The sequence below is a fragment of the Dromiciops gliroides genome, chromosome 2 (assembly GCF_019393635.1).
Source record: "Dromiciops gliroides isolate mDroGli1 chromosome 2, mDroGli1.pri, whole genome shotgun sequence".
In the NCBI taxonomy this organism is placed as follows: domain Eukaryota; kingdom Metazoa; phylum Chordata; class Mammalia; order Microbiotheria; family Microbiotheriidae; genus Dromiciops; species Dromiciops gliroides.
Window position 1 is genome coordinate 120,082,963 of NC_057862.1, and position 22,543 is coordinate 120,105,505.

A 22,543-nucleotide genomic window follows, 5' to 3' on the forward strand; every position below is an offset into this window, starting at 1 on the left:
CACAAACTAGAAGTAGTGAGCAAAACAAGCTTTGTTTATGGTCTGAAGAGTGGGTAGACACTTCAGAGAAGTACCACACCTATGCTTGTCCCAGCAAACTTTTATCCCTTAGTCCCTATAGCAAGTGCCCTCCCCTCGTTCCTCATTGGTGAGGTACTAGAGAGTCACAATCTTCACGTCCATCCTACTTCATGAATCTACGAGCCACATACAATACTCCCACTTCACATATCACATGTCTCATTATAATATAAAATCTCCTCCTAGGGGTGTGTGAGTTAATATTAATAGGTCTATTAAGCAAGCGTGGTTTAAGCTAGGGGTCTACTCCAGGTCAATTCTAGGGGGCAGTTCTGCTAATCTAGCAGAACTTTGTGATCTGCAGCTCTGTCTCTACTCTGTATTGATTGGCTGAAGACTGAGGGACTTTCCTGATCCTTCCTGTTGCTATACCACAAGAGAAGAGAGTTTCCACAGGTCTTGTGGCCTGAGGAAACAACACTTTACAATCTTTTCTCTCACAAGGAAATTAAAGGACTTAAATGTACAAAAGTATTTATAGTAGCTCTTTTCTGGTGACAAAGAATTGGACATTGAAGGGATGCTAATCAATTGGGGAATGACTAAATAGGTTGTGGTATGTGATTGTAATGGAATATTATTGTGTTATAAGAAATGATGAGCAACTGATTCTTCTCTCATAACATGACTAATGCAGAAATATGTTTAATGTGATTGTACATATATAACCTACATCAGATTACTTGCTGTCTTGGGGAGGGGGAAGAGAGGGGAAGGAGGTCAGGGAGTGAAAAAAATTTGAAACTAGAAATCTTATAAAAACAAATGTTTGGGCGGAGCCAAGATGGCGGAGAGGAAGCAGCAAGCTGCCTGAGCTCTCCTTCTGTTCCCTCAAAACGAACATTAAATCAAGCCTCTGGACGGATTCTGAAACTACAGAACCTGCAAAGAGACAAAGAGACACAGTCCTCCAACCAGAGATAATTTAGAAGACTTCAGGAAAAGGTCGGTCTGACTCGGGCAAAAGGGAGGCCCAGCGCAGGGCAGCAACCCAGCGCCGAGGGGGTCGGGGCAAATCAGCAGGAGCTGCGGGTCACAGCCGAACAACTGAGGCTCCCGGAACCTGGTTCAAAAATCTGGTGGCCAAGAAGGACAGTGGAAAAACTTACCTGTACTGGCCGAGAGGGCCACGAACGGCGGGATCAGACGCCGGGGTCTGGCGCCTGGCTGGCCGAGCACAATCAGACAGGAAGTGCAGGACAGGGGATCTCCATACACCATAAAGGCCTCAGAGTAAAAGCCCAGTCACACAGCACCTATACACCTGCACAAGAAGCCCAAAACAGGGACCCTGGTGCCCCCAGAGCAGACCTCAACTTAAAGAATAAATAAATAAGCTGCAATAATGAGTAAGAAGCAAAAAAGAGCCCTCTCCATTGAGAGCTTCTGTATCAATAGGGAAGAAGCCAACACAAACTCAGATGAGGACAATAGCCTCAAATTGTCTACATCTGAAGCCTCACAAGGGAAGGTGAATTGGTCGCAAGAACAAAAAGCCTTCCTGGAAGAGCTCAAAAAGGATTTTAAAAATCAATTGCAAGAGGTAGAAGAAAAAATGGGGAGAGAAATGAAAGCAACACAAAAAAACTATGAAAAAAGAATCAGCAGCTTAGAAAAGGAAGCTGAAGAAAACAAAGCCTTAAAAAATTCATTTGGCCAAATGGAAAAAAAGCTGCATAATCTCACTGAAGAAAACAATACCTTAAAAAATTCACTTAGCCAAACGGAAAAAAAGGTACATAATCTCACTGAGGAAAACAATACCTTAAAAAATTCACTTAGCCAAATGGAAAAAAAGGTGCATAATCTCACTGAAGAAAACAATGCCTTAAAAATTAAAGTGGGACAGTTGGAAGAAAAGGAATCCATGAGACACCAAGAATCGGTCAAGCAGAATAAAAAAAATGAAAAAATAGAAGAAAATGTGAAATACCTCATTGGAAAGACAACTGATCTGGAAAACAGATCGAGGAGAGACAATTTGAGAATCATTGGACTGCCTGAAAGCCATGACCAGAAAAAGAATCTAGATACCATATTCCAGGAAATTATTAAGGAGAACTGCCCTGATATCATAGAATCAGAGGATAAAATCATCATTGAAAGAATCCATCGATCACCTCCTGAAAGAGACCCCAAAAGGAAAACCCCAAGGAATATTGTAGCCAAATTCCAGAATTATCAGGTGAAGGAGAAAATACTCCAAGCAGCCAGAAAGAAGCAATTTAAATATCATGGAGCCACAGTCAGGATTGCTCAGGACCTGGCAGCTTCAACATTAAAGGACCGCAAGGCTTGGAATATGATATTCCGGAAGGCAAAGGAGATTGGATTGCAGCCGAGAATCTATTACCCAGCAAAAATGTGCATTTTCTTTCAGGGGAAAAGATGGACATTTAATGACATTGGGGACTTTCAATCTTTCCTGGTGAAAAGACCAGAACTGAATAGAAAATTTGATCTCAACATACAAGACTCAAGAGAAGTTTAAAAAGGTAAACAGAGGGGGAAAAAAAAGTTACCCTATTAGGTTAAACTGTTTATATCCCTACACAGGAAGATAATACTCATAACTCTTAAGAACTGTAAATGTATTTGGGCAGAGAGAAGGACTTTATATAGAGGGGATAAATATAAATTGTCTTTGATGTGATGATACAAAAGAATTAAGGGGATAAAAAGGGAGTCTATGGGGAGGAGAGGAAAGGGGAGGTGGAATGGGATGAATTATATCATATGAAGAGGTGGAAAAAAACCTATTATAATAGAGGGAAAGAAAGGAGGGGGGAACATGGTTTCAACCCTATTCTCATTAGATTTGACTCAAAGAGGGAATAACATATACGTTCATTGGGATAAAGAAACTTAACTCACTCTTTAGGGAAACAAAAGGGGAAGGGAAAGGGGGGGACTGAGAAGGGAGGACAAAAGCAAGGGAGAAAAGGGTAAAGAAAAGAGAGGGGGGTGATAAAAAGGGAGGGCAGATTGGGGGAGGCAGGGGTAAGAAGTAAAACGTCGGTGAGGAGGAATAGGGTGAAAGAAGGGGGGAAAAGTACAAAGGGGGTAAATAGAATGGAGGGGAATAGACAGTCAGTAATAATAACTGTGAATGTGAATGGGATGAACTCTGCTATAAAACGGAAGCGAATTGCAGAGTGGATTAAAAACCAGAACCCTACAATATGCTGTTTACAAGAAACACATTTGAAGCAGAGAGATACACACAGAGTAAAGGTAAAAGGCTGGAGCAGAATATATTATGCCTCAGCTAAAGTAAAAAAGGCAGGGGTAGCAATCCTTATCTCAGACAAAGTGCAGGCAAAAATAGATCTCATTAAAAGAGATAAGGAAGGAAATTACATCTTACTTAAAGGTACTATAGATAATGAAGTAATATCAATATTGAATATGTATGCGCCAAGTGGTATAGCATCCAAGTTCTTAGAGGAGAAGTTAAATGAGTTACAAGAGGAATTAGATAGTAATACTATACTAGTGGGGGATCTGAATCTCCCCCTCTCAGAATTAGATAAATCTAGCCAAAAAATAAATAAGAAAGAAGTGAAAGAGGTGAATAGATTACTAGAAAAGTTAGACATGATAGATGTCTGGAGAAAATTGAATGGGGATAGAAAGGAATATACCTTTTTCTCAGCAGTACATGGCACATTTTCAAAAATTGACCATGTATTAGGGCACAAAAACATCATAGTCAAATGTAGAAAGGCAGAAATAGTAAATGCATCCTTCTCAGATCATGATGCAATAAAAATTACATGTAAGAAAGAGCCAGGGAAAAGTAGAATGAAAATCAATTGGAAACTAAATAATTTCATTCTAAAGAATGAATGGGCCAAACAAGAAATCATAGAAACAATCAATAACTTTATCCAAGAGAATGACAATAATGAGACAACATACCAAAATCTATGGGATGCAGCCAAAGCAGTGCTTAGGGGAAAATTTATAGCTCTAAATGCTTACATGAATAAAAAAGAGAAAGAGGAGATTAATGAATTGGGCATGCAACTTAAAAAGCTAGAAAAAGAACAAATTAGAAATCCCCAATTAGACACTAAATTAGAGATCCTGAAAATTAAAGGAGAAATCAATAAGATTGAAAGCAAAAAAACTATAGAACTAATCAATAAAACTAAGAGCTGGTTTTATGAAAAAACCAATAAAATAGATAAAATACTGGTTAATTTGATTAAAAAAAAGAAAGAAGAAAACCAAATTACCAGTATCAAAAATGAAAAGGGTGATGTTACCACCAATGAAGTGGAAATTAAAGCAATAATTAGGAAATATTTTGCCCAACTGTATGCCAATAAATTTGACAATCTAAATGAAATGGATGAATATTTACAAAAATACAAACTGCCCAGGTTAACTGAAGAGGAAATAAAATCCTTAAATAAACCCATATTAGAAAAAGAAATTGAACAAGCTATTAATGAACTCCCTAAGAAAAAATCCCCAGGGCCAGATGGGTTTACGGGTGAATTTTACCAAACATTTAAAGAACAATTAATTCCAATATTATACAAATTATTTGGAAAAATAGGTGAAGAAGGAGTTCTACCAAATTCGTTTTATGACACAAATATGGTGGTGATACCAAAACCAGGCAAAGCAAAAACAGAGAAAGAAAATTATAGACCAATCTCCCTAATGAATATTGATGCTAAAATCTTAAATAAGATATTAGCAAGGAGATTACAGCAAGTGATCACCAGGATAATACACTATGACCAGGTGGGATTTATACCAGGAATGCAGGGCTGGTTCAACATTAGGAAAACTATTAACATAATCAACCACATCAATAAGAAAACCAACCAAAATCATATGATTATCTCAATAGATGCAGAGAAAGCTTTTGACAAAGTACAGCACCCATTCCTAATAAAAACACTAGAGAGTTTAGGAATAGGGGGAGCTTTCCTTAGAATAATAAACAGTATCTACCTAAAGCCATCAGCAAGTATTATATGCAATGGAGATAAATTAGAGGCCTTCCCAATAAGATCAGGGGTGAAACAGGGATGTCCATTATCACCCCTATTATTTAATATTGTCCTAGAAATGTTAGCTTTAGCAATCAGAGAAGAGAAAGGAATTAAAGGAATTAGAATAGGCAAGGAGGAAACAAAACTATCACTCTTTGCAGATGATATGATGGTATACTTAAGGAATCCTCGAGAATCAAGTCAAAAATTACATGAAACAATTAACAACTTTAGCAAAGTAGCAGGATATAAAATAAATCCACATAAATCATCAGCATTTCTATACATGACCAACAAAGTCCAGCAGCAAGAGATAGAAAGAGAAATTCCATTTAAAGTAACGGTAGGTAATATAAAATACTTGGGAGTCTACTTGCCAAGACAAACCCAGGAACTCTATGAACACAACTACCAAACACTCTTCACACAAATCAAATCAGATCTAAATAATTGGAAAGATATCAATTGCTCATGGATAGGCAGAGCTAATATAGTAAAAATGACAATACTGCCTAAATTAATTTACTTATTCAGTGCCATACCAATCAGGCTACCTAAAAATTATTTTATACAGCTAGAAAAAATAATAACAAAATTCATCTGGAAAAACAAAAAATCAAGAATATCCAGGGAAATAATGAAAAAAAATTCACAGGAAGGTGGGTTAGCGGTACCAAACCTGGAGCTTTACTATAAAGCGGCAGTCATCAAAACTATCTGGTACTGGCTAAAAAATAGAGTGGTAGATCAATGGAATAGGCTAGGCTCAGGAAATGCAGTAGTAAATGACACTAGTAATGTAGTGTTTGATAAACCCAAAGACTCCAGCTTCTGGGATAGGAACTCAGTATTTGACAAAAACTGCTGGGAAAACTGGAAGATAGTATGGCAGAAATTAGGCTTAGACCAACATCTTACACCTTATACTAAAATAAGGTCAAAATGGATACATGATTTAGACATAAGAGGTGATACCATAGGTAAATTAGGAGAGAAAGGAATAGTGTACCTATCAGATCTTTGGAAAGGAGAACAGTTTTTGACCAAACATGAGATAGAGTATATTATAAAATGCAAAGTGGATGATTTTGATTATATTAAATTAAAAAATTTTTGTACAAACAGAAGCAATGCATCCAAAATTAGAAGGGAGGCAGAAAGCTGGGAAACAATTTTTGAGGCCAGTGCTTCTGATAAAGGCCTCATCTCTAAAATATATAGGGAATTAAATCAAATTTATAAGAATCCAAGTCATTCCCCAATTGAGAAATGGTCAAAGGATATGAACAGGCAGTTTTCTGATGAAGAAACCAAAGCTATCTATTCCCATATGAAAAAATGCTCTAAATCTCTAATGATTAGAGAGATGCAAATTAAAACAACTCTGAGGTACCACCTGACACCTATCAGATTGGCTAAAATGACAAAAAAGGAAGATAATAAATGTTGGAGAGGCTGTGGGAAAATTGGAACACTAATGCATTGTTGGTGGAGCTGTGAGCTGATCCAACCATTCTGGAGAGCAATTTGGAATTATGCCCAAAGGGCGATAAAGCTGTGCATACCCTTTGACCCAGCAATCCCACTTTTAGGTCTTTTGCCCAAAGAAATCATGGAAGGGGGAAAGGGACCCACATGTACAAAAATATTTATAGCTGCTCTTTACGTGGTAGCAAGGAATTGGAAGTTGAGGGGGTGCCCATCAATTGGGGAATGGCTGGACAAGTTGTGGTATATGAATACAATGGAATACTATTGTGCTGTAAGAAATGATGAGCAGGAAGAGTTCAGAGAAACCTGGAGGGTCTTACGTGAGCTGATGATGAGTGAGATGAGCAGAACCAGAAGAACATTGTACACAGTATCATCAACATTGAGTGTTGACCTACTGTGATGGACTATATTCTTCTCACCAATGCAATGGTACAGAAGAGTTCCAGGGAACTCATGATAGAAGAGGATCTCCAAATCCAAGAAAAAAAAAGAAAGAAAGAACTGTGGAGTATAGATGCTGATTGAACCATATTATTTCTTTTGTTTTGGGTGCTGTTTTTTTTTTTCTATTTTGAGGTTTTGCATCACTGCTCTGATTCTTTCTCTTGTAACAGGATTAATGCAGAAATAGGATTAATGTTATTATGTGTATATATATGTGTGTGTATATATATCTATATGTATATGTATAGATATATATAGATATAACCTATATCAGATTACCTGCTGTCTAGGGGAGGGGGGAGGGAGGGGAGGGAGGGAGGGAGGGAGAAAAATCTGAAAGTGTAAAGCATGTATAAACAAAAGTTGAGAACTATCTTTACATGTAACGGAAAAAATAAAATATCTCAAAAAAAAAAAACAAATGTTGAAAACTATCTCTAAATGTAACTAGAAAATAATAAAATATTTATATGGGAAAAAATAAAAAGAAATGATGAGCAAGATGCTCTCAGAAAAACCTGGAAAGATTTACATGAATTGATACAAAGTGAAATATACAGAACCAGGAGAATATTGTATATAGCAATATTGTAAGATCATCAACTGTTAATGACAGCTATTCTCAGCAATACAATGATCCAAGACTGCTCTGAAGGACTTATGGTGAAAAATGCTATCCATCCCCATGGGGGAAAAAAACTGATGGCATTTGAGTATGGATTGAAGTGTACTTTTTTCCTTTATTTTCTTGGGGTTTTATTTTTTGGTCCATGTTTTCTTTTACAACATGACAAATATGGAAATATGTTTTGCATAACTACACATGGAAAACCTATAGTAAATTGCTTGCACATTATAAAGAAAAACAACTTTGAAAATCTCTAGAATATTGACCAATTCAAGTAAAAACCATGAGTCCAGAGGACTAGAGATGAAGCATACTTCCTTACAAAGACGTAATGAACCAGAACACGACATACTTTTTTGTTGTTGTTTTTTAAGAAATGGCCTGTATGGAAATTTGTCTTGCTGGTCTATAAATATTTGTTATGAAGGTTTAATTGTCCTTAGTTTATTATTCAATGGGGGTGGGGAGTATAGTGGAAGGGAGAGATAATATTTGTAAAAATGAACAGATTGAATAAAATTAAGAGAGAGAGAGAGAGAGAAAGACAGAGGAGAACAAAAGAGAGAGAAAGTGAGAGAGTAGAGAAGAGTGAAGACAGAAACAGAAAGTCTTTGAATCAGGAAGACCTATATTGAAGTCCATCCCCTCATACATTACATACTTATTGTGTGATCCTAGTCAAGTTGCTTAAACTCTTAATGCTCCCAGAAATTAAGTAGTTGTTAATCTACGCTAGTTGAAGGAGTTTCTTCCCTGGGTATTCTCTAGAACAATGAAATCACAAGCCAAAAGAAACAAAAAGTAGAGGCCCAATATATTCCAGATTCAGATCATAAGGCATAAAAGAAGAATGTCAACCCCTTCCAGGGAGTTTAAGTTCTAAACCAAAGAAGCATCAATCAATCAATCCATCTATCTATTTATCTCTATCTAATTTGGGAGACTTATTTGTGATAAAGCAGAGTAGACTGAACAGATGAAAAACCCTCCTATGAATCCCAATTTATGACTGCCATAAGTAATTCTGGGAAGAGAAAAAAATAGTTGTTGAGCTAACTGTCATGCAAGTCTCATCATGACAATATATGAAAATGGGGCTATTTGGAGTAGGGGTGCAGTATGATTCTCAGACACTCTAGTGTTAGCCTGTCTGATGTTTATTTATTGTTATTTTTGCTTGTTGAAGATTTGCAAAGTATATATCACAGGATCAAAAATTTTGACCCTTCCTGGGGTTAAGGTTCAATCAAATATATTTCACTTTAAATCTAAAGCAAATGAATGGCTCTTTTCATAGATTTTTTAAAACATCTCATCTTCTTATTCTTTTGGGAATCCTGATCCACAGGGAACTTCCTTCCAAGTCTTCTTGACAGAAATGACTGTTCTATTGGGATTTGAAAGAGCTGGTGCTGGGCAGGAGGCCAAGAAAGAAAATGGGAACGGAATAGGCATTTATATAGAACCTACAATATGCCAGGCACTGTGCTAAGCACTTTTTACAAATAGTATCTCATCTGATCCTCACAAAAACTCTGGGAAGGACATGCTATTATAATCCCATTTTACAACTGAAGAAACTGAGGCAGGCAGTGGTTCAGTTAACTTGCCCAGTATCACACAGCTAGTAATGTCTGAAGATAGACTTAAATTCAGGAGTTCCTGACTCTGGACTTAACTACATCACCAGCTGCCCAGGAAAGAAAGCTTTCTCATTCTGATAGTTTAAGATGGATGGGAGACCAGGTTCTGGGGGCATAAATAAGTCTTCTCTGCAGCCTTATGTGTGCCTCTGAGAAGTATAAGATTTGAGTGAATCTTAAAGGGACAGAGATGGTTTTCCTCTTGCCCTGGAAAAATCTCAAAGGAGCTGGAATATGTTCCAGGACATAGCAGTGATTGAAGAGCCTCAACTCATTTCAATAAAGAAGGTGTGCTGATGGCATTGAGCCATCAGCATAAGCCTCCCTGCAGCTGCCCTTACCTGTTGCAGTCAATGGGGCAGTTGTAGCCCAGAGAAAAGGAATGTCTGAAACAGACTGATTTTTTACAAAACTTCTTGAAGAACACATAACAGATATTGAAATGCCTTGTCACTCATCTTTACCTTACCTCACCCCACCATCTCTCCATGCCAGGAGGACAGATGTTAAATCCAAAGTTTTCCTATTCTTTAATGTGTTTTTTTTTAATTCCTGTTTAATTAGTATCGAATGCGAACTCATATAAAGTGATTGATCATAGTAGCTTCTGGTTTATATGCCTCATTATTTGTGAATATGAAATTATAAAAGATACAGGGATGGTAGCTAGTCACAGTACACAGATAAGAAAGAAAGAAAAAGAGAGCATAGACACTCCCAGTTATAATAGTCAGAATCATCCTGGCCTGGGGCCCTACAGTTAAATGTTCAAGAACAATATAGATAAAATTCCCAAAGCAGGATCAATAAAGCATGAATCCAGCTCCCTGAATCCAAACCATAAACACAAAATAGCAGTGGCTGTTTTATAGTCTGCACTGTCGCATTGGGTCATATTCCTACTCTACACATGCTGAAAGAAAGCACTATATGGGAAGAAGCCAAGAGAGTTGATAGAGAATGTATCATTCCCAGTGGGAGACAAATAGGAGTGTCTGGAAAAGAGGTTCACATTCGGGGTGGGAGGAGGAGAGCAAAGGAGAGGGAGTGAGTATCCTATGCCTTTTTCTTGTAGTTGCTCAACGGGTGACCTTTTTCATCTTATACAAAAACTCACAGACACACTGTTATGATAGTATATGGGAAATATAAACTTAAAATAAGGAAAGAAAGAAATGAAGACAAGTGTAGGCAGAAAGCTTGAGCAAAGGCAATAAAACAGAAGAAAGTAAAAGACAAAAAACAAACTATATTATCATAGAATCTCAGGGTTGGATAGGACCTCAGAGATTATCTAGGTCAACCTGTACCTGAATCCCTTCTATTGACAATAGGCCCAGTCTATACCTCATCTCATCTAGACTATTTTAAAGCCTCTTAACTTATTTCCTTGATCAGTTCCTTCTTTAGTCCATCCTGGACATGCTGCCCAAGTAATTTTCCTAATTTATACACCTTGCTGTCAGTCCAACACTCAAAAACTTTCAATTGGATTTCTAGTTCCAAGTGAATAAATTGTAAGCTCTTGTTCCAGCCCTTTAAGCCTCCATTATCCTGTTCAAACTTATCTTTCTATTCTTATAACTTATTTTTAAATCTAAGTTCCAGGAAAAGGGTACCTTATTTTCATCTTATTTTGTCCCATGTCTAGGCTTTTGACAATAAAATAGAAGTATGTGATGTCAGGAAATAAATAACAGCTTCCTATGCCCATCTTTAAGGCTAGGTCAAAAGATTCTATTGTGTTTTCATTTCATTTCATGTGTCTCTCTGGGGTTTTTCTTTACATTCATAGATTATGATTAGTCTTCAGTGAGACCCTGGAGATCAAACTCTTTCATTTTGCTGATATGAAAATTGAACTCAGGGGCATCTAGGTGGCACAGTGGATAAAGCACCGGCCCTGGATTCAGGAAGACCTGAGTTTAAATCTGGCCTCAGACATATGACACTTACTAGCTGTGTGACCCTGGGCAAGTCACTCTACCCTCATTTTCCCACAAAAAAATTGACATCGGGGACATTAAGCAACCTGTCCAAAGTCACAGTGCTTTTCACAGTGGAGCTGGGACTTGAACTCAGGCTTCTGGCCTTTTAATCTAGTCTCTCTTCACTGTGCCATACCATTTACTCCATATTGTTATATTTTGGATCCCTTTTCTAATTATTTCTGTAAATCAAACACTTTCTTTGTGGACTTCCAAATCTTTTCCCTTATACCCTAAGTTTTGGGAACTATTACTTTTATCAATCAATGAATGTGTTTACTTAGGTTTTATGTGCCTTGAAATTGAACTAACTCCTCTTTCCAAATATCTAAATAATTTACCTGCACAGACATTTCTGACACTTGTAAAAACAGCAACAACAAAACAATAGATCTGTCCCTAAATCCAGAAATCTATATTCTAATGCTGGCTCTGTCACTGACTGGCTGTGTGATTGAGGGGTGGGGGGCAGTCATATTACTTCTCCGGGCCACAGTTTCTCCATATGCAAATTGAAAAAGTTGGTCTAGATAATCTCTAAAATGCCTCCTATCTTTAGCCTCTGATGACTCTATCATAGAATTACAAAATCAGTTAGTTAGATATAAGATATACATTTCCGAGGTTTTTCAGAATTCATCTGGTCTAATCTGAACCTGGACAAGAATTTCCTTAGATCACTTACTTACATCCTGGGCAATGTGCCAATTGTTGGGTACATAAACACAAGTGAAAAAGCCCCTGCCCTCAAGGATGGAGACAACATTTGAAGGGAGCTGAAAAGGAGCGAGGGTCATCTAGAGGCAGAAGGAGCAAGAGAAAGGTGCCTATGTGAGGCCATGATGACAAGAAGTCAGTAGGAGAATGAAGCATGGTCAGCCTCATACATCACCAAAACGAAGGCCCATAGAAAGAATTCACCATTGGGGAAGGGGGCCTACATGGCCAAGGGAAGTTTCAGTGTAAAAAGGGCCTGGAGCTGAGGAAAATTCCAGGGGAAGAAGTCAACTGGATCATAAAAGTGAAGTCCAGTGAGGCACTATTATAAACAGGATGGGATCGAAGCAGGGCCTAAATATTAATCCTAAATCTACCTCTCTTCAACTTCTATCCATTGCCCTGAGTTTTGACCTTTCAGCCAGGAAAAAACAGTCTAGTTCTTTAGCCATGTAACAAACCTTCAAATAGTTGAAAAAGCTACTTTGCTTTCTACACCCAACCCCCAAGTCCTCTCTTCCCCGAGCAAAGTACTTCCAATTCCTTAAATCAAACCCAGAAGCCATGATCTTGAGGTGCTTCGCAATTTTGGCTGCCTTGCTCTGGATGATCTCCAGATAATCACTGTCCTTGCTAAAACATGGTACTTGGAACTGAACACAATATTGCAAGCGGATCTTGATGAGGATACAGTACAAAGGGTTATCGTTTCCTTTATTCTGGAAGCTACATAGATTGAATTAGCTTTTTCACTTCCACGTTGCATTGTTGACTTCTATTTCATAAAATTTGCTGTCTCATAAAATTTCAAGATCTATTTTTCAGACTGTTGTCTGTTCATACTTTCCGAATCTGATTCTTGGGAAGCTAATCTTTTGAATCCAAGTAATAGGATCTTACATTCATACCTATTAAATTTCATCATCTTTGATTTGACTAAACTTTTAAGCCTGTCAAGATGTTTTTTGGATCCATTGTCTACCATCCAACCTATAAGATACTAAACCCAAGTCTGTATCACTGGCAAATTTGACAAGCATTCAATTGATTGAGAGGCAGCATGGCATTGTGAATGGAGAATTTGCCTCTGAGGCAGACAGATGTGGCCTGCCTCTCACATTTACTAACTGTGTGACTCTGGGCATGTCATTTAACCTTTCTGAGACAGCTAGCTAAAAAAAAAGAATGAGGATTTTTGTATGCTTTATTGTCTCCTCCAGATCTAAATGTAGGATTCTTTCCCTTCATTCAAATTGCTAACAAAAATATCAAATAATATAGTGCCAGATACCTGGGACATTCAAATAGAGACCTCCTTTCACAATTGACATCAAATCACTAATTACTACTCTGTGACTGTGAACATTCAACTATTTCTGATCTCACAACTGTGCTAGGAAGTAGTTTGTATTTCTCCTTCTTGTACACAAAGAAAGCATGAGACTTTTTCAAACATTTTACTAAAGTCTAGATAAAATATGTTTGTAGTAACATTGAAATTTGATAACTGTCAAAATGAAAACCAAGTTTTTCTGATGTGAGATGTTTGTCTGTCATAAGTATCAGAGTATCAGAGAAGTAAAGTAGCTTGTCCAAAGACACATAGCTAGTAAATGGTGAAGGCAGAACTTCAGTTCTGCTCTCCCAACCCCAAGCCCTGTGCTCCTTCCACAGAACTATATCACCTCTTAGAAACAGGCTTCAAAATACTCTGAATTTTTCTTCATTAGGCATTTGTAGTCTGGTGGGAAACACAATGAATCAGAATCAGGTAATTTGGCTCTCAGTCATGGCTTAGTCACAAGAGAGCAATCCTTACTCCACCTACCTCATATCATTGATACAGATAGAATTATGGGCCAGGATCTCCTTTGATTAACCTAAGCTGAGAATTTTAGGAAGCTGCATGAAATATTTCTGGTCTATTTAAAGGATTTGAAATATCTCTTTCAGGTAGCAAAGTAGCAGAGTGGATAGAGTCCTGGGCCTGGAGTTAGGAAGAGGTCTTGAGTCTAAATCTAGCCACAGACACTAGCTGTGTGATCCTGGGCAAGTCACTTAACCTCTGTTTGCCTCAGTTTCCTCTACGATAATAGCAGGACACACTTTTATATTCACATTTGTAAAATAATAGAGAGAAGAACCAAAGAATACACACACACACACACACACACATATACATACATATACATATATATATATATATAATCACCTAATTTATTTCAGGTACAGTGCTAAGCAATTTACAAATATCTCCTCTGATCCTCAAAATAATCCTGGGAGGTAAGTGTTAGTGTTCTCTCCATTTTATCATTGAGGAAATTGAGGCAGTCGGAAGTTAAGGAACTTGCCCAGGGTCATATAACTAAGGCATATATCTGAGTCTAAATTTGAACTGAGGTCATCCTGACTCTCTCCACTATACCCCCTAGCTATCTCAGCAGAGTTGAACTAGATGTCCTCTAAAAATCCTTCTATCTCTAAAACAATCATCCTAAAGGTCATCTAATCTCAATTTCTGACCTCAAAGACTTTCATTATTTTTAAATTATTTATTTCTTAACATTCTTTTCATTTAAAATTTTGAGTTTCAGGGCAACTAGGTGCGCAGTGGATAGAGCATGGTCCCTGGAGTCAGGAGTACCTGAATTCAAATCCAACCTCAGACACTTAACACTTACTAGCTGTGTGACCCTGGGCAAGTCACTTAACCCCAATTGCCTCACTAAAATGAATAAATAAATAAATAAAAATTAAAAAAATAAATAAATAAAATTTTGAGTTTCAAATTCTCACCCTCTTTTCCATCCCTTTCCTAGCCACTAAGAAAGCAAGCAAAATTTTATCAATTGTACGTGTGAAATCATGAAAAAACATATTTCCATCTTAGACATGTAACAAAAAAAGCAAAAAAATATATATAAAGAAAGTGAGATTCGCACTCCAGTCTTCACTCAGAGTTCATCAGTTCTCTTTGGAGGTAGAAGAGAATATTTTTTCATCATGAGTTCTTTGGAATTGTCTGAATCATTGTATTAATCAGAGCAGTTGAGTCTTTCACAGTTTATCATCATCATTACCACATTACTGTTACTATGCAAAATGATCTCTCAGTTCTCACTTGACTTTGCATCAGTTTACATAAGTCTTGCCATGTTTTCTCTAAAACCAACTGTCTTGTCATTTCTTATAGCAAAATAGTACTCCATCAGAATCATGTGCCACAACTTGTTTGGCCATTCCCTGACTGTTGGGCACACCCTCAATTTCCAATCCTTTGCCACCACAAAAAGACTACCATAAATATTTTTATACATATAGATCCTTTTTCTTTTTCTTTGATCTCTTTGGAGCACAGACCTAATTGTGGTGTTCCTGGATCAAAAGGTATGTACAGTTTTTATAACTCTTTGGGCATAGCTCCAAATTGTTCTCCAGAACATTTTGGACTAGTTTATTGTGGTACCTATTTTCCCTCATCCCTTCCAGCATTTGTCATTTCCAATATATGTAAGGTGAGACTTCAGAGTTGTTTTAATTTACTTTTTCTAATCAATGGTGATTTAGATTTTTTTTCATAGGATCATAGATAGCCTTGATCTTTTTCTTTTCCTTTTGAAAACTGTTTGTTCATCTGTTGACCACTTATCAATTGTGTAATGGCTTATTTTTACACATTTGAGTCAGTTCCCTATGTTTGATAAATGAGGCCTTTGTCAAAGAAACATGCCCTTAAAAGTCATTGATTACTTCATTGTCCATGATACCTTTTAGCAAAATGTAGTTTCCCTGATTATCTCTTTTAATTAGGTCTATTTTACTTTTGTTTTTTGCTTTTTTAAGATCATGATTGCTACCCCTGCCTCTTTAAACTTCAACTGAAGCATAATAGATTCTGCTCCAGCCCTTTATTTCTCTCTGTGTGTCTTTCTATTTCAATGTGTCTCTTGTAAACAATATATCATTGAATTGTGATTTCTAATCCATTTTGCTTTCTGCTTCCATTTTATGGATTACTGTATGTTTCCCTCCATCCCATTTTCTTCTATTTATCTTTCTCTCTTGCTTCTGACCATTGCCTCCCTTTTATTTTCCCTCCTCCCCATTCACACACACACAAACATATAATACATATATGTGTGTATATATATATATACTTATACATAGACAAACATGCACATACACATTTATGCATATGCAAATACGCATATGCATACACAGGTGCATATACATCCATGTACACATATAAAAATCCTTATGAATGCATATGCATGTATGCACATGCACACATATATACACATAAGCACATATTACACATATACATACAGATATACATGTATGCATGCACATATGCATACTTGCATACACATACATAAATTATGCACATGCATATATGCAACTGCATACATGCTTATGTATATCCATATACACATATGTGCATATATGTGCATATATGTATGCACATGCACATATATACATGTGCATATACATAGTAATCTTTGAACACCATGCTCTTCATAAATTCAAGATTGCATCCTATTATCATTTCTATTCTCTCTACAAAAAAAAAAAAAAACACCTGAAGCCAAATTCCTAATATTTGTTGTAAAAATCTGGGAGAGTTTCTGCAGACCTAAGATTTATGGTCATCATTATTGTTAGCCCTCCACTGACAGAGTGCCTTCCCTGTAAGAAGCTCATGTATTACAGGACTAAATGAGAATTTGACCTCTGGATCCCTGAGTAATAAACACTCCTGCTGATATGATCAATGCTGCTAGTGCAGAAGAATTTTTTTTTAATGACAATATAATGAGGCTGTGTAGTCCTATGGAGTCTTTAAGTTTGATATAGGAAAAGGAGGTCTCACTGACTAGGAAAATGCTGTCAGAAGGAAAAAGCACGGTGCTTACAAATGAGGCAAAGCAGACACATATATGAGTTTAGGTTTCTAAAAAAGTACTGCAAACAGAACTGAAGACTCTTGTTCAATCCTGTAGGACTCTTCATGATCCCATTTGGGGATCCATCTCATTTTACAGATGAGGACAATGAGGCAAAGTAGATTAAGTGACTTATCCTGGATAACCTAGTCAGGTTTCAGGTCAGATTTAAGTTCAGATCTTTCTGGGTTCCTTACTCAAGGCCTGGTTCTTTATCCAGTGCACCACCTAGCTGCAACAGATTAAAATTGCTCCATCACAAAGATCCTGACAGAAAAACTGGCTTCTTTTCTATTTTTGTAGACCCCATGTCATAATGGGCTTATATAATCATTAAGGGTCAGTTAAAATATTTCAAATGAAGTGTCCAAAGTACTGTTTGATGCTATTGATCATAAGAGGTGATTGGTCTTAAAAGGGTGAATATTATATTTGCTTTTTTGTTGGTTTTATTTTGCTTTTTAGTGCAAAATCAATGTGGTCAAGTTGTTCCTAGCTGTATAAATTCAGTCAAGTCACTTTGAAAGTGCTAAGACCCCTGTGTTCAAAGATAGAGTCTAGCCTCATTTCCTAGTTCTGCCACTCAGTACCAATATGATCTTAGACAAACCCCTTCTTAGTTTTCTCATTTGCAAACTTAAAGTGTTGGACTGGTTAAGATCCCACTTTAGGTCTAAATCTATGATTCTATAACTCCCCCTTGGATATTAGATATTGTCTTTAAAATGAGTCAAATCAGCAAGTTTTCATTAAGCTGCTAGGTGGCTTAATGGATAGAGTGCCAGGCCTAGAGACATTCATGTGAGAAGCACAGAGAAAAGTAACCTGCGGAGAAACACAGACCATTCTGCAGACTCCTCAGAGACAGTGGAACTGAGTGATGGTAACGATGGCTGACAGCGACTGCTTCCCATTAGCTAAGTCAAATACGAATGTTTTTAGGCCTTTAGAGTTTATTTCTGAGAAACTCTGAATCAAAGAACTGTTTGGGGAATGTGGGGAAAATCATATCACATCATATTGACTGACATCTGGATTTATGGTTTCTTAACCTAGAAAGAGGTGGGTCACTTCATACGAGGAAACCTGCCATCAAGCTGGAGAGTCAATGAGAAGACAGGGAATTAAGAAGCCAATGAGAGAAATTGCTTACAGAACCTGAGACAGCAAAACATGGGACACAGAAGCTGTTAAAGCTGACCCCAGCTGAAATGGGACAGATAGGCTCTGCAGTTGATGCAGGGAAACCATCTGATTGGAGGAAAGCACTGATGTACGAGCTGATTGGAGAAAGGAGAATCCTCTGCTTGGTTAAGAGTTGGCTAGGGTAAGCTGCCTTCTTCCTTAAGGTCATTTACAGGTTGAGAGAAGAGAGTTTCCTCAGCTCTTTCCTGTCCTCGATGGCTCTAGAGGGAGAAAGCCCTCAAAGCCCAGCTAGCAGACACAAATAGCTTTGCAGATCCTGGGCTTAAGGGAACTACTTCTTGATGAGAGAGTACACTGTCACCTCAGCACTCAGCCAAGGCTGTAAACCTAGGAAGTTCCAAGCTTACAGCTGCCATTGGCCAGGAGAGCATAACACTGCTTCAGTGGCCCAAGGAGAGCAGAGAAATGTCTTCTAGCCAGCAGGAGAACCAAGAGGTTTAGAAGAGAAAGAGTCCCTCCCAAGACTATTCCTCAAAGCGGAGTGGGGGGAGGGGGGGAGGCGGAATTTATATAGGGCTAGTCACTGTGCCAACCACTTGTTTTGTTTTGTTTTGTTTTTTGTTATTTTTGTTTGTGTGTGTGTGTGTGTGTTTGTGTTTTTGTGCCAAGCACTTTTACAAATATTATCTCATTTGATTCTAACAAGAATTCTGGGATGTACCTGCTATTATTGTCCCCATCTTACAGTTGAGAAAACTGAAGCAAACAGAGGCTAAGTGACTTGCCAGGACCAGCTAGTTAGTGGCTGCATTTGAACTCAGATCTTCCTGATTCCAAGTCCAGAACTTTATTCACTGTGCCACCAGCTGCCTACTAAAGAGAACAAGAATACCATGGTCTTTAGTACAGAGCGTGAATTGTCCCATTACATACATATTCAATGTGTCTCATTGCTAAGTTTCTGTAATTTTGTGTCTGTTCTCCCTGATAGACACATGTATTGGCGGGAGGGTGTGATGCAGGTTAATGGGTGGGCTGTTACATTATGATTATCATGTTTGCCTTTTTGAATTTTCTAAACATTTTATGTCATTCATTCTTTCCCTTTTTTGTATTACAACAAACCGACCAAAGAAAACTCGGGTAATGAAGTTGTCAGTGATGTCATCTTGGTTGTTATATTGAAATGAAAAGCACGCAGGTCAGGCTCAGTAGCTCCAGTTGTAAGTAGTAGACATAGATCTTCCCGCACACCAGGGTTACCCCTAAAACCATTAGTGTGAATTATAGCTATGGAACTGCCTCTTTGGGGAGCCAACCATATCTTCAGAGTGGATGTGGGTAAAGTGATAGAGCAAGCTCTAGCCCAAGAAGGGAAAGTTTTGAGAGAGGGAGAGGTCAGTACCATACCCTGTACTACAAGTTTACAATCTATGACCACTGAACTTTCATTTCAGTACATGTCAATACCTTCACATAAGAAGATTTCATTTTAAAGTTTGAAGATAATATATCAAAGGCAGCATAAGGTATTAGAAAGAACACTAGAGTAGGAATCAGGTGCCTTGATCAGCAATTGCCAGCCCACTCAGCCACCTATTGAAGACATCCCTGGCAGGGATGCCCAGCTTCTTCTCACCTGAACCAGCCTGTTCCTTCCACAAAGGGCCCCTAGAATCCATGTCCTAGTCCTGGGAGAAGTCAATCCACTCACTCATTCCTGCTCTGGAGCTTGTGAAATTGAAATTTGATTTTTAATTCTATCTTGTTAAGACTTAAGCTAGATTTAATATTTCCCCTTCGCTGCAAATTTTATTCAGGTAACCTCAGACATTGGTCTCACAATTCTTATAGCTAGTACCTCAACCCTTGTATAGGCATACTTCCTGTTATTGCATTTCACTTTATTGCATTTTGCAGATATTGCATTTTTTACAAATTGAAGGTTTGTGGCAGCACTGAATGAAGTAAGCCTATTGGGGCCATTTTTCCAATAGCATGGGCTCATATCGTGTCTCTGTGTTACATTTTGGCAATTCTCATAATATTTGAAACTTTTTAATTTTGTCATTTCATCTGTTATAGTGATCTGTCATGGGTGTTCTTGGATTTTACTATTGTATTTGTTTTGGGGTCCACAAACCATACCCAAATAAGATGACAACCATCAATAAATGTTGTGTGTACCATTCCCTGTCTCTTTCCCTCTCCTTGGGCCTCCTTATTCTGGGAGACACAATATTGAAATTAGTTCAATTAATGACCTATGGTAACTGGGAGAAGCAGAGATGATACTTATCCTATCTCCTCATTGAAAGGTCTACCAAACAGGAGTGTTTTATGACCCTAATCACATGTCTCTTTATGGTCCAATCTTGAAAAGAAGAGTGATCCATGTCAATCAAGCCCAATCCACCCTAAGTCATCTCACCTTCATTCCTAAAATGTGTTCTCCTTAAGGGTTTCAAATGTAAATAATAGCAATCAACTAGAAAAACAAATTATTATTCATTACATTAGCAGAAAGGAGATTTCTGAGAGCTACCTAGAGAGTGAGGCTTTTCAAAAAACAAATAACTTCTGACATGCCTAGAAAGGAGAAAAAAATCAAGGGCAGATAGGTGTCACAGTAGATAGAGCACTGGCCCTGGATTCAGGAAGACCTGAGTTCAAATCCAGCCTCAGACACTTGACATGTACTAGCTGTGTGACCCTGGGCAAGTCACTTAACCTTCACTGCCCCATAAAAAAAATCTCCTAGTAAAGGGAAACTGAGTCCAAACCCCTAATTTCTTTATTCTATAGAAACCTACTGGCTTTTAATTGGGAGTTGAGGAGGGCTTCCAAAGCATCCCCTTCCAACACAGAAAAACTGAAAGCAGAAACAAAGGAAATTAATTAGAAGTAAAATGGGATACCAGAAACAATCCAAGACATTTTTTTTTACCCAGCCAAAATGAGATGTTACATAAAGCACCAGGCCAACTGAAAGTCAGACAAATGTCATCTATCACCATCATTATCATTGGGCAATTAAGATGTATGTGAACCAAATTAAGGAAAACAATATTTGGTTACATAATACTCTATGAAATATGTGAAGAAGCAGGAGGTGGTAGGGTGAGCGCTGGACTGAAAGGCAGAAGATCTGAGTTTAAATCCTAACTCTTGCTGTTAGCCCAGATCACATATCTGCTCACCTCGGTTTAAACTCATCACCAGAGACTTCAAACTGGAAAATGCTTCTACTTTGATGCTCACACCTCATCAGTACCCTGGCTTGCTGTGCAAATCACGCAGCTTTTCTGAATCTTAGGATTAATGAGCTGCTCCCTCTTACAGGACAGACTAATTAAGATAACACAGGTGTAAACCCTTTGTAAAGTGCAAAGCACCATACAATCATAAGTTATTTTTATAATGTCTATTACATCATTTCAGTGTTAACAAAAAACAAGTAGGGAAACACAATCATCACAAGCCACAGCTGTCCCCATTCCTGGAGAATAGAGGTGAGGAGGAGCTCCTTGGCCTAGAATTTAGGGTCATAGGCATAGAGCTGGAAGGAAACTTAGAGGCCATATTACCATATTAAATTGTAAGAAGCTAAAGCCCAAGGAAGTTGAGTGACTTATCCAAAGTCACACAGGAGGCTTATAATACACCAGATATGGGTTCCAAGAGCAGGTCCTCTGACTTCAGAATTTATGTACTTTTCATCATACTTCACCCTGCAGTTTGTTTCACAAGATGCTGTTTGTATAGTCTGGGACTATCTTAGTTATGTGAACTGTGATTATCTTAGCTGTCTCATCCATAAGAGCTTTTTCTTACTATTGGTTAGCAGGTCTAGCCAATGGCTCTATAACAGAGAAGGTTGAAAATTAGTGTTGAGCCCTAATTGGTTTTCTGTTTTCCCGAACATCCCTCTTACCACCTCTTACCACCTCTCTAGGGAAGAAAATTAAGAATTTATAATATACCCACATGGAAAGTCACACAAACACTAGGAGAAATCTGTTTTGCAGTATCATTTTTATGTATTTGTTATCATAAAGAACAAAGGCAAAATGAACAGAGATTCTTTTGTAAAAGTTTGAGCTCTGTGGCCTCTTGCCAAAGTGATCTTTGATTTCACTGTTATTTGGTAGCTTTCTATTCAGTAGTTTAAGAAACAAATTCATCCTTCTCTTGGACTTTGTGTTTGCGTTGTAATAATAAGGGGAAAAGAAGTGTACTAGACAGCTTTCTTTTTTTTTTTTAAACCAGGCTTCTGTCCTTTAAGAGAAATACAGGAATGAAAGGAAATTTGGATAAAGCTGTAGTGCCCCTAGGAGAAAGACCATTGGCAAAACTGATTTACAGATTAGGGTCTGCAATGTTTCTTCTGCTATAACTCTTTGGATATAAAGGCCTCAAATATCCTGGCCTCTTCAAAGAGTGTCAG